Genomic DNA, 13,635 nt, shown 5'->3' with positions numbered 1-13,635 from the left:
TTATAGGCTCAAGGAGGGTTACAAGAGATTGTTACAGATATTCTTCCCTGAATAATCGGATATCCAGAAGATTGTATGAGATAAATTCTGGATTCATAAAGATCTTCCCATAAATGTTGCCTTGTATGCGGAACTACCGACCAGACTGGTCGCGGGTAAGACAGTCTTACCCTGCTTCTACTGTGTCTCCTGGTCGATACTCTAGCAGACGCTTCCAGGTATCAGCCACGTGTCCAGAGATTATTTGCCACGTCACCAATGCTAATTTATTGGATAACAGTTTTTAATATTATTTTTATATTAAATTTTTCTTTGGGCGTTTTGCAAATTTTTTTTAATATGAATTGTGTTTAAAACTATTTTTTATTTATTATAAACATTTTTTTATTTTTTTTTAGATTGTACGTTTCTTTTTTCAAATCTTGGGTAAGGTAACCAGTTACTTGATTTAACCAGCTATCTTGAGAGGAGTAACTTTCTGCCATAAGAGGGGCAACCAGTTACCATAAGAGGGGTGACAGGTTACTCATATTAAACATGAAAAGAAATATCAAATTTGAAGGAAAAAGAGGAATTACACTTCATTAAAAAAGGAATAAGATGTAACTATGATTTTAGTAACTGTTAACCGAGATTTTCGACAACTCTATTAATGAATAATATTTACAGATAATAATAACGGAAATAGAAGATTGACACAGGGTTTTTACGTGGTTGGGGCGTTAATTAGCCTTAGTCCACGAGTCTTTGTTATTAGAGCTTGAAGAAGCTTTTACAATGGAGTTTTCTCTCTATATTTTGACAGAGTTTCTGTCTTTTTCGTGAGATCGATCCCCCGTTTACAGTGCTCTGTGGCTTATATTTATAAGCTGATGGGAATACCGGATCTGGGCCGGACCAAACCCAGGCCCATCGAAACGGATACGAGCGACCTCTGTAGTGGAGGCCCAATACAAAAAGATATAAAATACACGAAATTCAAACCAGCTAAGGCCCAATAGGTTGACCTTAGAACTACGCCTCGCCCGACAAAACGGCGCCTTGGCTCTGACCACTTCGAGTCACGAGGCTGATTCAGGAGACAAGACCAGTCAGAGTACTTGGCTGCGCAGTCCTGACACATCAGTGTGCAATCCCGAGGTGACCCTTTCTACAGGCGAAAAGTGGGGACAACGCCCTCGCGGAATGAGGCGGCTTCAGGGTCCTGGACGCTTGGCCCCTTCAACTGGGGATCAGGTGATCCAGGTCCGTTTACCGTTGGCCCGCTCCATTTACCATAAGCCCGGACCATATCAGGGTCCGGGACCAGGACGCGTAGGCCGCGATGGTCCGGGCGCTCGGGGCATCGCCCGGACCATCCTTGTCTAGGACGAACCCGGAGGCACATCCCGGACACTCCAATGGGCCCAGTCTCGAGTCCCCGGCCATGCCCGTCCCCTAGGGCACTCTCCACACCAAGAGACCTTGGGCCGGGCCCACGGCCCGAGCTGGCCCTCTGACAAAGAATGGAAATGGGGATAACAGTAACATGGGTGACCAGTTACCATAAAGAATCCAGAAATATACACACACATCAGAACGTGAAGGTAACCAGTTACCCAAAAAATATACACACAAAGATCGTGAAGGTAACCAGTTACCCCAAAAAATATACACACAAAGAATGGAAAAGTAACTAGTTACCACAAATCTGAAGATAGAAAAAAAATCAGATCAACCCCTTTCCCTTTTCTCCCATCATCTTCATATAATTTTTTTTTCTAGATTTGAATGGGTAACTGGTTACCCATTCACGTTTTCATGTGTTTACTAGTTTTCTTTTCAAATTTTGGCATTCCTATAAGGGTTAGAGTAAAAAGAAAATACTAAAAAAATTGATTTGAATTTTTTTAAATATAGTGGAAAAAACTATAAAAAAAAATTACAGTAGTAAAAGATAATAAATAAAAAATAGTAAAATAATTATGTAATGTTAAAATATATGTGTGAAAATGGAAAAAAGAAAAGAAAATGGAATGAGAAAATAATAAGTACAAACAATGAAGAAAAAAGAAGGAAAAAAACTTAGGAAAGAAAACTAAAAAAATATGAAGAAAAAAAACAAAACAAAAGAAATGATGAAGGAAAAAAAACAGATGAATGAATAAAAAGAAAAATAATGGAAAAAAAAGAAGGAAAAAAAACAGATGAATGAATAAAAAGAAAAATAATGGAAAAAAATATGAATGAAAAAATTGGTAGAAAAAATGAAAAAAAGGAAAAAAAAATGGAAGAATAAAAAAAGCTCATATGTGTGAAGAAAAAAAATGGAAGGAGAAAATAATGAATACAAAAATGAAGAAAAAATAGGAGGAGAAAAATAAAAAAAGAAAGAAAGAAAACTGATCCCTAGATGATGATGCTTTGTTTTACAAATCCAAAGCCTTCAAATGGCTTATATCCATCCTAGGGGTGAAAAGACTAAAATACCCCTAGGTCAAATAAAGGTTTCTAAAGACTCCCAAGGGTAAAATAGTCATTTCCCGCTTATCTTGTTAATTATAATTAACACCCTCCAATTCCTGCTATTCTCGATATTCTCAAATGCCAATAATTCATATCCCGTTACCCTTTAATTCTCGGAAATGTTCTAATCATCAAATTACCCCGAGACTCACTCCGAGCCTCGAACTTAATCCCGTTATGACTATACCAAAAACTTGCATTCCATGATCGTCTCATGCCGAATGACTCGAACCAATCCACATATAATGTGGTATTATTTATAATTCACCCACATGCATGAAAATACACAAGCACACCCTCAACGGGCCAAATTACCAAAATGCTCTTATAATTAAAAATGAACTCATATACATGCATTTACCATCATATAATAATATAATTAACATGAACATGCATATAATCATTAAATATCATAATAAAACAATTATGGCCCTCCCGGCCTACTAATCCAACCATTAAACCGCATTAGGGATTTCGAGGCATTACATTAATCATGTAGTAAAGCATTTATATTCCATTCAAACATTAAGCATATAATCATATATATACAATTACCAAACCCTGAATAGATGTCCAGCCAGTCTTCAGGAATCCTTAAACCTAGACGGCTCTAATACCAAGTTGTAACGCCCTGGATAACCAAGACTGTTACATTGTGTAGTTAAAATAGTGCAGGACTTGTTAATCAAGTCATTTTATTAAAAATGTGATCCTAAGGTCTACAATTGAATTAGGGTTAAAAGGTTTTGATCATAAACGGTTATTTTTTTTTTATTAAAATACATGGGATCCCAAAAACAGGGTTTAAGAGACAAATTTACAATTTTCAAAAGTATATACAATCAGTGGCCACTCTAATGGCAAAATACAAGTTTTAGGATTCTATCCCTGTACTTTCCCTCAATCGTGGCAGACGAGCAGCTGACAATGTACACCTCTCCCCAGAGCTCTCCAACTCATGGTTGATCTAGCTTACCCTTGCCTTTACCTGCACCATGTAGCACCCGTGAGCCAAGGCCCAGCAAGAAAACCAAAACAACAATTACATGTAGCAATAATAATATTCAATCAAGTTTATCTCATATAAACATAAAACATAATACGGATATTCAATTAACCAGTGACAATCACATAATCTCAAGTAATCGGGGCTAACACCCTTAGGCAGAACCTCCTGTTGATCTAGTTGGCCCCGACTCACTTAGGTCGGGCCGCGTTTAGTTTGCTTACCATTAGCCCCAAATCCCTTAGGCCATTCATTCTTGTATGACAAACCAATCTTACAAACAAATATTACAAGCAACCAATAATTGGGAATCTCAGTCTTGTTCACAACCACGCAGGGTGCAGTTTTCTTACCTTGAATTCCAAGCAGAGATAATAGAATGGTCTTGAGCACGATCCTCAGTCTTGAGCCTTGGCGATAAACCTAGTCACAGTGGCCAATGGGTAATCTTCATCTTCTAATCCAAATAAATACTTAGGAGACAAAAGCTAGCCTCCAGGACCTCAATTTCTACTAAACCGGGTAGTAGAAATTGTACCGAGCGCCTAAGTTCGAGCCCCCTGAGCCTTACTAACCTAGAACCCATCCTAAGGCAAAAACCCCCAGGGGCGCCGTGACTTGGCCCCAAGAGTCGCAACTTTCCCCTAATTCAGAGACCAAGAACCCAAGCCACAAAGGAGGCAGGCCGCGACTTGCCCCCTAAGGTCGCGGCGCGCCCCCAAACCCGAGAGCACACCCAGGGCCTACAGGGCACACGCACCACGGCACCCTAGAGCTGGGTCGCGGTGTGCCCCCTTCGAACCCAAAAATTTTGGGTTTTTTTCTCACTTTTTCCAGCTAATTTCTTCCAAACCCAAACTTAAGAAGCCTCCCAATCAGACCAAATTCAACTACGAGTTTAAGACCTTAATCACATATTTAAAATAATCAATCTTAACAATTATTCTGGTGCTACCACCCCAATTCAATAGCAACTCACTACGCAAAAACCCAATCAAATTCCCAATCTTAACACCCCTGAATCCTAGCATAAGAACAAGATGAACTACATACTCAAAAATATGAATCCTTACCTCAATTACAACTTAATTCTTCAGCACCCCACTGGTACAATCCAGCTTAAATCCTTCAGCAGTTCAAGACTCTCCCTTCCCTTCAATTTTCTTTTAATGAATACCAGCTTAAGGCCTAAGCTTTATGCCCTTCTTCTTCCTTAGTTATAAAGCACAATGAGAGAGAGTGAGAGAGAGAGTACGTGGGGGAGAAAGAAGAGAGTTTGAGAAGTTTTTACCTTAAGTTCTGGTTACTTCCTAGGACTTGCTGAGCTTATCCATGGCTTAAGCAAATGACCCCTATGCCCTTCTAAGCTTACTAATCTTCCAAGGTACTTAAAGGGTAAGATAGTCATTTCACTCCCAATTCCCGCTAATTCCCCGAGTGTTCCTACTATCAACCAATCAACCTCATCATGTCCAATTAATTACCAAACATTTATTCAACATCTAGTAGTTCCCAAAATATTCTCTAAATTCCCAAAAATACCCCCAGGCTCCCCCCGAGCTGGGTATTAAACCCCGCTGTGACTATTTCGCTAATCCGCTCACTAGGACTGTCTCGAGCCATATGCTGCAAATATATCCACATAATAATGTGGTCTCAACAATTTATCACAAATAATCACATTTATGTCCTAAACGGGCCAAAATTACAAATATGCCCTATAAGCTATAAAGGGCCCACATGCATATCTAATACTCATAAACATGCATATAATATATCCATATAATCATATTAATCATGCATGCCACATAATCATGCATTTAAACATCTAATCACACATATACCAATTAGGCCCTCCTGGCATCCTAATCAAGGCCCTTAAGCCTTATTAGTGATTTTGGGTCGTTACACTAGCCGTCGACCGGCATTCATCATCTTGACAATCCATTCCAGGGACTGTCTTTTCCTCAAGGTCTCAAAACTCACATATTCGAAGTAAAACACCCAAATTCTGAGTTAGTCTTTCAGGTTATCAATTGTCTAAAGGTAACCGTTAATTCCAAATTCCAACTTTATACTCATCACCCTCTATGACCCTTTTCCTGAATCTGGGAACCTAAAGGTCTCAATCTAATACTGTCGACTTTGGTGTCCAGTGGGGATGTACGGTCTCCTTTCGTACACACTCCCTCTTTTGATATCTCGCTCACACCAACCATAGTGTGTTAACCCAATAAGTCAAGTCACAACTTTTCGCATCCACTCACCTCATCTGCAATCTGAGGTGATCCACCTTTAGAGTCCATAATTATATTTCTTCATACTAACTTCATGATACCCTAGAGTCATAATAGCCCTTCTGGCTTCTGATTATCATCTCTCACTTACTAAAATATTAGGTTGTATGCCTCCCAGTATTCAACTTCTTGGATACAATAATCGTAAAGGGGTAGCCTTAGGCTCATCCCGCATCTTCCTCTCAACGTCAGCATCCATTGGATCATTCATTCGATTCACATAACTTAACCTATCTATGACAAAGCGGTAGGATTCTTAACCATTCCTACAAGATCTTCTTTCAGTGTTTCATCGTTTATTCATAGAAGTATATCTGCTACTTATCAATCACAGGTTCTGGACCAACCCGGTCATTACTCCCCCCCAACCGTGGCTAACCAACATTACTGTCAACTCGACATCTCATGTAGAACATCTAATTCCTTATCCCTTCATCCATTGTGAATTACAAATGATCACTCTTTCAGTGTATATACGGGTGCACCCTAATCCTTGACACACCACACCAATATTCCATGTTCTAAGCAAGGAGAGTGTCCACTGCACCGTCCTCCTGTACCAGTCCATCCAGTGCATATCCTAATACCATGGCGTGTGAATCAACCCTTATTTCAATCTCTGAGAATCCGGCACACAATTATCCATTTAGACAAACTTTAGATTTCTATGTTACTTTAATCAAGGGTATAACAATCCCCAAAGATGCTTCAGATAAAAGTCGAGGTGCCTCACTAGTCTCACCGTGTTTCTAATCCCCTAAGACGTTCCTTTAACAATTGCCTTGTGGCTTCTATCTTAACTGATTCATATGCAATCCCATCACTTCCCATAATGTGACCTTGAATATCATCTGGAGAAATCGAAACGTATCCCTCCTGGAGCCTTACCTGTAATCCCCGCTTCCTCAGCCTCAGTCGTATCAATACAGGTATTACTCCTATTCTGTTCTTGATCGGAAGTAGTCCAAAACATTCTTGATCGAGCTATGACCTTTCCAAATCATCCCTGTACCCTCTACTTGTTGAATTCACGTGGGTCGCTACAACATCGATCATTTCAAGAGCTTTCGATGATAACCCATCACATCACACTTGGTGTGAGCGACAATTCTTGAGATGTTTCTTTCTTGATCCTCAGCTGGTAATAACCAGATCGATGGTCAATTCCTGAGAGCATTGTCCTACTTTGCAACCGGGCAAGTAAATCCTTCATTCTTGGCAATGGATATATATTCTTAACAATTGCCTTATTTGGCTATCCATATACAGTATGTACTCTCGCAGTCTTGGCCTTCTCCTTAACCCATGGCGTTGACATGTCTTATGGTAAGATGCTCTCTCTGATCATCTTTAAGTCAAGTAACTCCTTTGACTGAACCTTTAATTATAGATGCTCAACTAGCGTCCTTCTTCATGATATCTCTGATACTAGTTTTATTCTTGCCTTATTCCCATAGCACACTCAATTTCCTAGTTGCGACAACAATCCTGAAAAATCCTTGTAAACCCATCTGAAATCCAAATGATCAATCTAGTTTCCCTCTAGTCTAACTGACATAACCTTAGTGGTACCTACCACAACGGCTAGGTATCTCGTAATCACAGCCGAGTCCTCTCCTTTTATACCTGGAAGTCACCATTCTCACTTACAGTCCATGGTTATCCCTTATTGGCAAACTAATCCATACTTAGGATCATATCGAGATCATCATATAACAATCCCAACCAATTCTTACTGCTAATTTTCTACTCGTAATACTCCGTCCCATTCCCTAGAAATTACTAACTTTCCTAGTAAACACAAAATCTCAAGCCCTATAGCATAATATTCATACGGTAGGTATCACATGTCTATATTTCTACTAAGAGGTACGTAGCACCAAACTCAGTCAGTACAATATAAAGGAACAAGAACTAGAAGGCCAACCTGTCATTTCCGAGGGACCAGCCTCGGGCTCTGGCTACCTCCAGGTGGACTCTCGAGCTGAGGTCGAGCTATCTGTACTTCTTGGTTCTTTTGTCTTCGATTTCGGGCAATTCTTCTTGATGTGCCCAACTATTCCACATAGATTACATGCATTCGCTCAACATTTTCCCAGATGGCGTCTCCTGCACCTGACGCACACTAGATAACTTCTCCAGACCTCGTTGCCGCCCTGGCGACCGACCTGAATACTATGACTGATAACTCTATGATATAGAGTTATTTATTTTACTTTTACACTTAATTATGCATAAAAAGAGTGATGATTTTGGTGTTTATTTGTTAATTTTAAGTTGTTATCTATTTATATAATTAGTTGATCTAATATTGGAGTCTTACAATATTTTGGGTTTAAATTGAAATTAAATAACTAATCTTGTTCTAGTTTTCTGTGTAAAAAGGGAATCAAGCGATCCATGGAAGGATTGAAGAAGAAAAATTGGAAGTTTGGTTTGAAAGCAAAAGCTGAAACTTTCCAGATTGCTAAATTCATGTTGTAGCATGCTGGAGCTCACTTGCTGATGTGGAAAATTAAAGGCAGCTGTGTCATTTCCTTTTAATTCGTGGCCAGGTGGCATGGGTCCATAAATGGCGCCAGCTGGAGTTATTTTGGGCAGAAAAGTGGTCCAATTTAGTGGGCCTAAGTGGAGGAAAATAAGGTGGGCTTTCTAATTGGAGACATCTTGTTTTGTACCCTAATTTGGAGTGAAGAAGAGTACCAGTCGTATCACCTTGGTAGCAACCATTGGAGGACTATCATCAGAAGAAAAAGTACAGAAAAACAGAGAGAAAAATATAGAGAAGTACAATTGTTGAAGGGGAACGAGAAGGACAAGGAGGATTCACACACCAACTATATCGAATTTGTCCCATTTACTCTTCTTCTTTAATTTTTGTATTTCCTAATTTAGAATAGCTATTTTAGAACTCATGGATATCAATTTTCCATTTCAAATTTTGGATACTAACTTAGCTATGAGCTAAGCTTTTTGAGACTTGAATGGTTAAAGAACCCTATGTCATAGTTATTAAAGTTTAAATGCATATTTATGTAAATTCACCATTGTTCATTCAAGTGTTGTTCATGATTATTGTTTGTTGTTGTTTGGCCAACAATGGCAGATTATTAAGCTAGATTTAATTCTGGAAAGGTTGAATGTAGTAGTTTGTACTTGAATGATGCAAGAGCATAACCATTGTTAGGTTGTTCTTAGCGAGTAGAATAGGAATATTTTACTTACCTTGCATAACTTTTGAGAATTGGTGCTGTTATTTGTGTTCTTAAGTCTGATTTGATATAGGAATATATTTAATTGGATGGTAGAACTATATTCACGAGTTTTGGAAAAATCTGGTGAGCATATTGGGAATTCTAGTTAACTCTGGTGCGATTTGCTAAATTTAATGCTTTAGCATTTTGTGCAGTTTTTGACATAGGGGGATTTAGCTATTCAAGTCCAATTTTTCCATTGATAATTCATCTTGCTGTTATTTCTCCAGAACTTGTGGTTAATTTTAAGCATATTGTAATTTCTTTCATTTTATTTTAGTTTCAACAACCACTCAATTCAGTTTCTTAAATTTCTAAATTGTAATTAATTGGTGTTTACATCGAACTTTTTAATACCAATCCCTGTGGAGACGATTCACTTATCATTATATTACTTGTGTTGGACTGTGTACACTTGCACATATAATTCTCACAATAATGACCCCTCATGTCAAGACCAAAAGTAGTAGAACTATCAGGGGTCTTTCTTTTCTGTATTATTGGGGCCTCCGCCCTTACCTGCTCCCGCAAATGGGGGTACCACTGCCTGAGTTTCCTACCCCACGGCACCCACCCTCGCTCCATATCTCAGCTCTTGCATCCTTTATAACAAGGGCCCTCCCTACCGCCTAAGCATAGGTTGAAATCTCATGGACTAGAGTGATCCTAACTCTCTAGGCCACCCTAGGGTTCAGCCCTCGAATGAATCGTTCCTTCCAGACTACATCCGTTGGTACCAAATCAAAAGCGAACTTGTCCAACCCATCAAATTCATTGGCATACTCTATCACTGTCTTACTTCCTTGAACCAAATTCATAAACTCATTGTTCTTCGCAATTCGAACGATATCACAATAGTACCTTTCGTTGAACAACTGCCTGAATTCCTCCCAACCCATCATGACAACATTTAGGGTCTGGGATATGACATCCCACCACGTTCGGGAATCCTTCCACAGCATGTACGTGGCACAAGTCACTCTATCATTGCCTCCCACTCCTATATAGTCAAGGATGGAGCTAACCATGCCCATCCACTGTTCAACTCTGAACGGATCTAAGCCCATTTCAAAAACTAAAGGATGATGCCTTTGGAATCTTTCATACAACAGTTTCCATTTGTTTCCACCCCCAGGCTGAACCAAAATTGATGCCATTGTCATCAAAACATACAGAGTGGCATTCCCTGATTGAACTCGTTGTCTCAACCACCTAATCTCTTCCTCTTGATTTTGCAATCTAGCCTGCATGTCAGTGAACATCTACTGCCAATCCCAAGGGGCAGATGGAGGATTCTGGCCCTGACTACTATTCGTAACCCCAGCATTAATAATACCTGCTCCACTTGGCTACCTCGTATGCATAACTTCTAAATATGTTTGTAGCCAATGACTCAATCCATCAGATTTGGTGATCCTATCCAAAACCACTCCCCGAGCAGGGCCAGACAACATAATAGCCACATACAATAAGCATACCAAGACACAAATGCATAATGCCCATGTTCCATATATTAACAAGCAGATAAGGTGATTCAGATAAGCAACTAGACAAATATTTCACTTAATACCAACCGATCCCAAGTCGAGCTTGTCTCTGGCAATGCATGTTCGGTCAATCTCCAAGAACAATAAACCTTGGCACGCTCTGATACCAAGTTGTAACACCCTACTACCCTAGAGTCGTTACCATGTGATTTTAAAATGTGCCATTAGCTTGCTAATCGAGGTATTAGACCAAAAAGTGTGATTAATTAAAATGAAGACTCATTTAAATAGGATTTTGGTATAAAAGGTTGGACATTCATTTAAATCATGAAAGTGTTACTTTGGGATCCCAAAATACTATTTAGAAACATATTTACAACTCAAAAAGTTACTTTACAGTCGACCTAAGCGACAAAATCAAACATTTATAACACGCTTCTCAAAATACCCCAGCCGTGGCGGCCAGGTAGGCCAAACATGTACACACTGCTCCATGCCCTCCAACTCATGGTTGATCGACATTTTCCTTGCCTTTACCTACACCACAAAGCACCCGTGAGCTGAGGCCCAGCAAGAGAACTTCACAACACAGCACACAATAATTTATTTCAACAAATACATGCTTAATCAAGGACAACAAACAATTTACAAGTTTTTGTTGGAATACACAACAGCGGCCTACGCCGATCAGGGTGCGTTACCAGGCACCAAGTTCACAATCTTAAGCGAGCGGGTGTGTACAACACCCTTAGAGGGTCTCACCCTGGTGGCCTGCATTCAGCATGCTTAACGTCAATCCTGGCCTTTGCCGCTCCCGGCCTTTGCCAATCGGTCACAATCACATGTATGGCATAATAACTATAAACAATACACAGAACATAGCTCTACGAGCACAGACAGTTCTCTTACCTTGAGTCTTGTGCTAACAACACAAGGCGATCTCGAGCACGGTCCCTAATCCCGAGCCTTAGTGGTAACACCTAGTCACAACATAATGATAAATAGCCATTACAATATGAATTAATTAAAAGCCTTCGGAATAACATATTAGCCTCTAGGACCTTAAATTCTACTAAAGTGGGTAGTAGAATCCTTCCCGAGCCTTAATATTTAAGTTCTCGAGCTTAAGACCCGATTTTTGTCATTATTCTCTATTTGAGCCATGACCCAGCCCCTTAGGGTCGCGATGCACTACAAGTCAGAGAGCCTTGGGGCTCTCTTCTGGGGAACATGGGTCGCGGTGCACCTCAGCCTACGTCGCGACACCTGGACTATTGCAGAGGCTCCCAAACCTCCTGGTTCATATGGGTCGTGGCACCTGAAGAATGGGGTCGCAGTTCAGGCCTACAAACGTAGAAATCCCCTGCATTTTCTCAAGCTAACATCACCAATTCCTACCTAAATCAATCCCTAAACCGATAATTAGATCTAGAACTCATATCAATATAGCATGTTCATCATTATTACCCCAAGAACTACCCCATAACCTCACCAACATCAAAAATCAGACCTAAGGTTTTTATCCCAAGAAAACCTCTAACTACAGTAGATATCTTAACAAAAATCAAAGCAAAACCATACCTCAATTAAGGAATTCGACCCCAGCTAAACCCCATGCACTTCAAGCTTCAATTTTCTTCAAATCCTCAGCCAATTCCTAAAGAATTCCAAGCTTCTCTTTGAACTTCAGTAATAACCCCCCAAACTAGGGAGAGAAAGTGTATGTATCAAGAGAGAAAAGAGGAGCTGAGAGAATGTGTTGTGTTTTTCCTCTATTTTCTGGTTAGTTCTAAAGACTTACTAAAGTCTATCCTCAAAAATGACCAAAACGCCCCTCAGTAGATCCTTAGTCCTTTAATGCCTCCAAGGGCAATCCCATCATTTGCCACATCCCGCTAATTCCTTGCATATTCCTATAGATCCCTAATTAACCTCAACATACTTAAATAACCACTAAATAGTTACCCGTTACCCAGTAAATCCCGAACACATACTATGTTCCCAAAATACCCCTAGGCTTACCCCGAGCCTGGTATTCGACCTTGTTGTGACTATTTCGCTCCCTAAGATTGTCTCAGATCACACATCTCAGTTATATCTCCATAATACTGTGGTCTCAGTCATAACACACACATAACTTACATTTATGCCATCAACGAGCCAAAATTACAAATGTGCCCTTATTAACAAAAACAGGCCCACATGCATATTTAATTCACCTAAACATGCATTTCTAATAATTTAATCCACGTAATCACATGCTAACACACATATATCACACGTATAACCCATTAATCGATCATATGATCCCAATTAGGACCTCTAGGCACTGTAATCAAGGCACTCAACCTTAATAACAAATTCTGGACGTTACACCGTGGTTGACCAACTAGATTCCAGAACTGGATGAGTATTTTGCCCAGTTGGCTGATTGGGAACTACTCAGTTTTGGGCATACTGGGGTAACGGTCCAGCCTGGATAAGAGTTTCGATCTCGTCCTTTAGCTGTCGGTAATCATCAGTATTATGGTCGATGTCGTTGTGATATCAGCAAAACTTAGCAAGGTCTCTCTTCACCCTCTAGTGCCTCAAAGGCTCTGGCTTCTTCCATGGAAGGCGATTAGAGTTCGCCAGGAAAATATGTTCACACGTATCGGTCAGGATGGTGTAGGTGATGTAGATGGACTTGAAATTTTCTTCAGGCTTGTTCTTTTTGGTTCCATTCTGGTCGCCCTCACCAGTCCCCTTCTGCTTATTGTTCCCCTCTTAGTTATTCTGGGTAGTAGGTTAAGTCGTAGCTGCAACATCTATCACCGCTCCAATGGGCTGAACAAGGGTCTAGCTGGGTCCTGAGACAACAGATCGTGCTTCCTCCAGAATTATCCATTCCTGAGCCCGAGTAAGGAACTCATCTACACTTCTTACTCTTTTTTGCTGGAGTTCTTGCCATAAATCACCTCCTACCACGATCCCTGTCCTCAATGCTATGAACTTGGAGCTATCATCAATATCCCTAGCTGCATTGGTGAACCATTTCAGATATGCCTTCAAGGACTCACCAAGTTGTTGTTTTATGTTAGCCAATG

The sequence above is a fragment of the Humulus lupulus genome, chromosome 2 (genome assembly GCF_963169125.1).
Source record: "Humulus lupulus chromosome 2, drHumLupu1.1, whole genome shotgun sequence".
Classification (NCBI taxonomy): domain Eukaryota; kingdom Viridiplantae; phylum Streptophyta; class Magnoliopsida; order Rosales; family Cannabaceae; genus Humulus; species Humulus lupulus.
Note: the sequence above shows the minus strand (reverse complement) of the source record.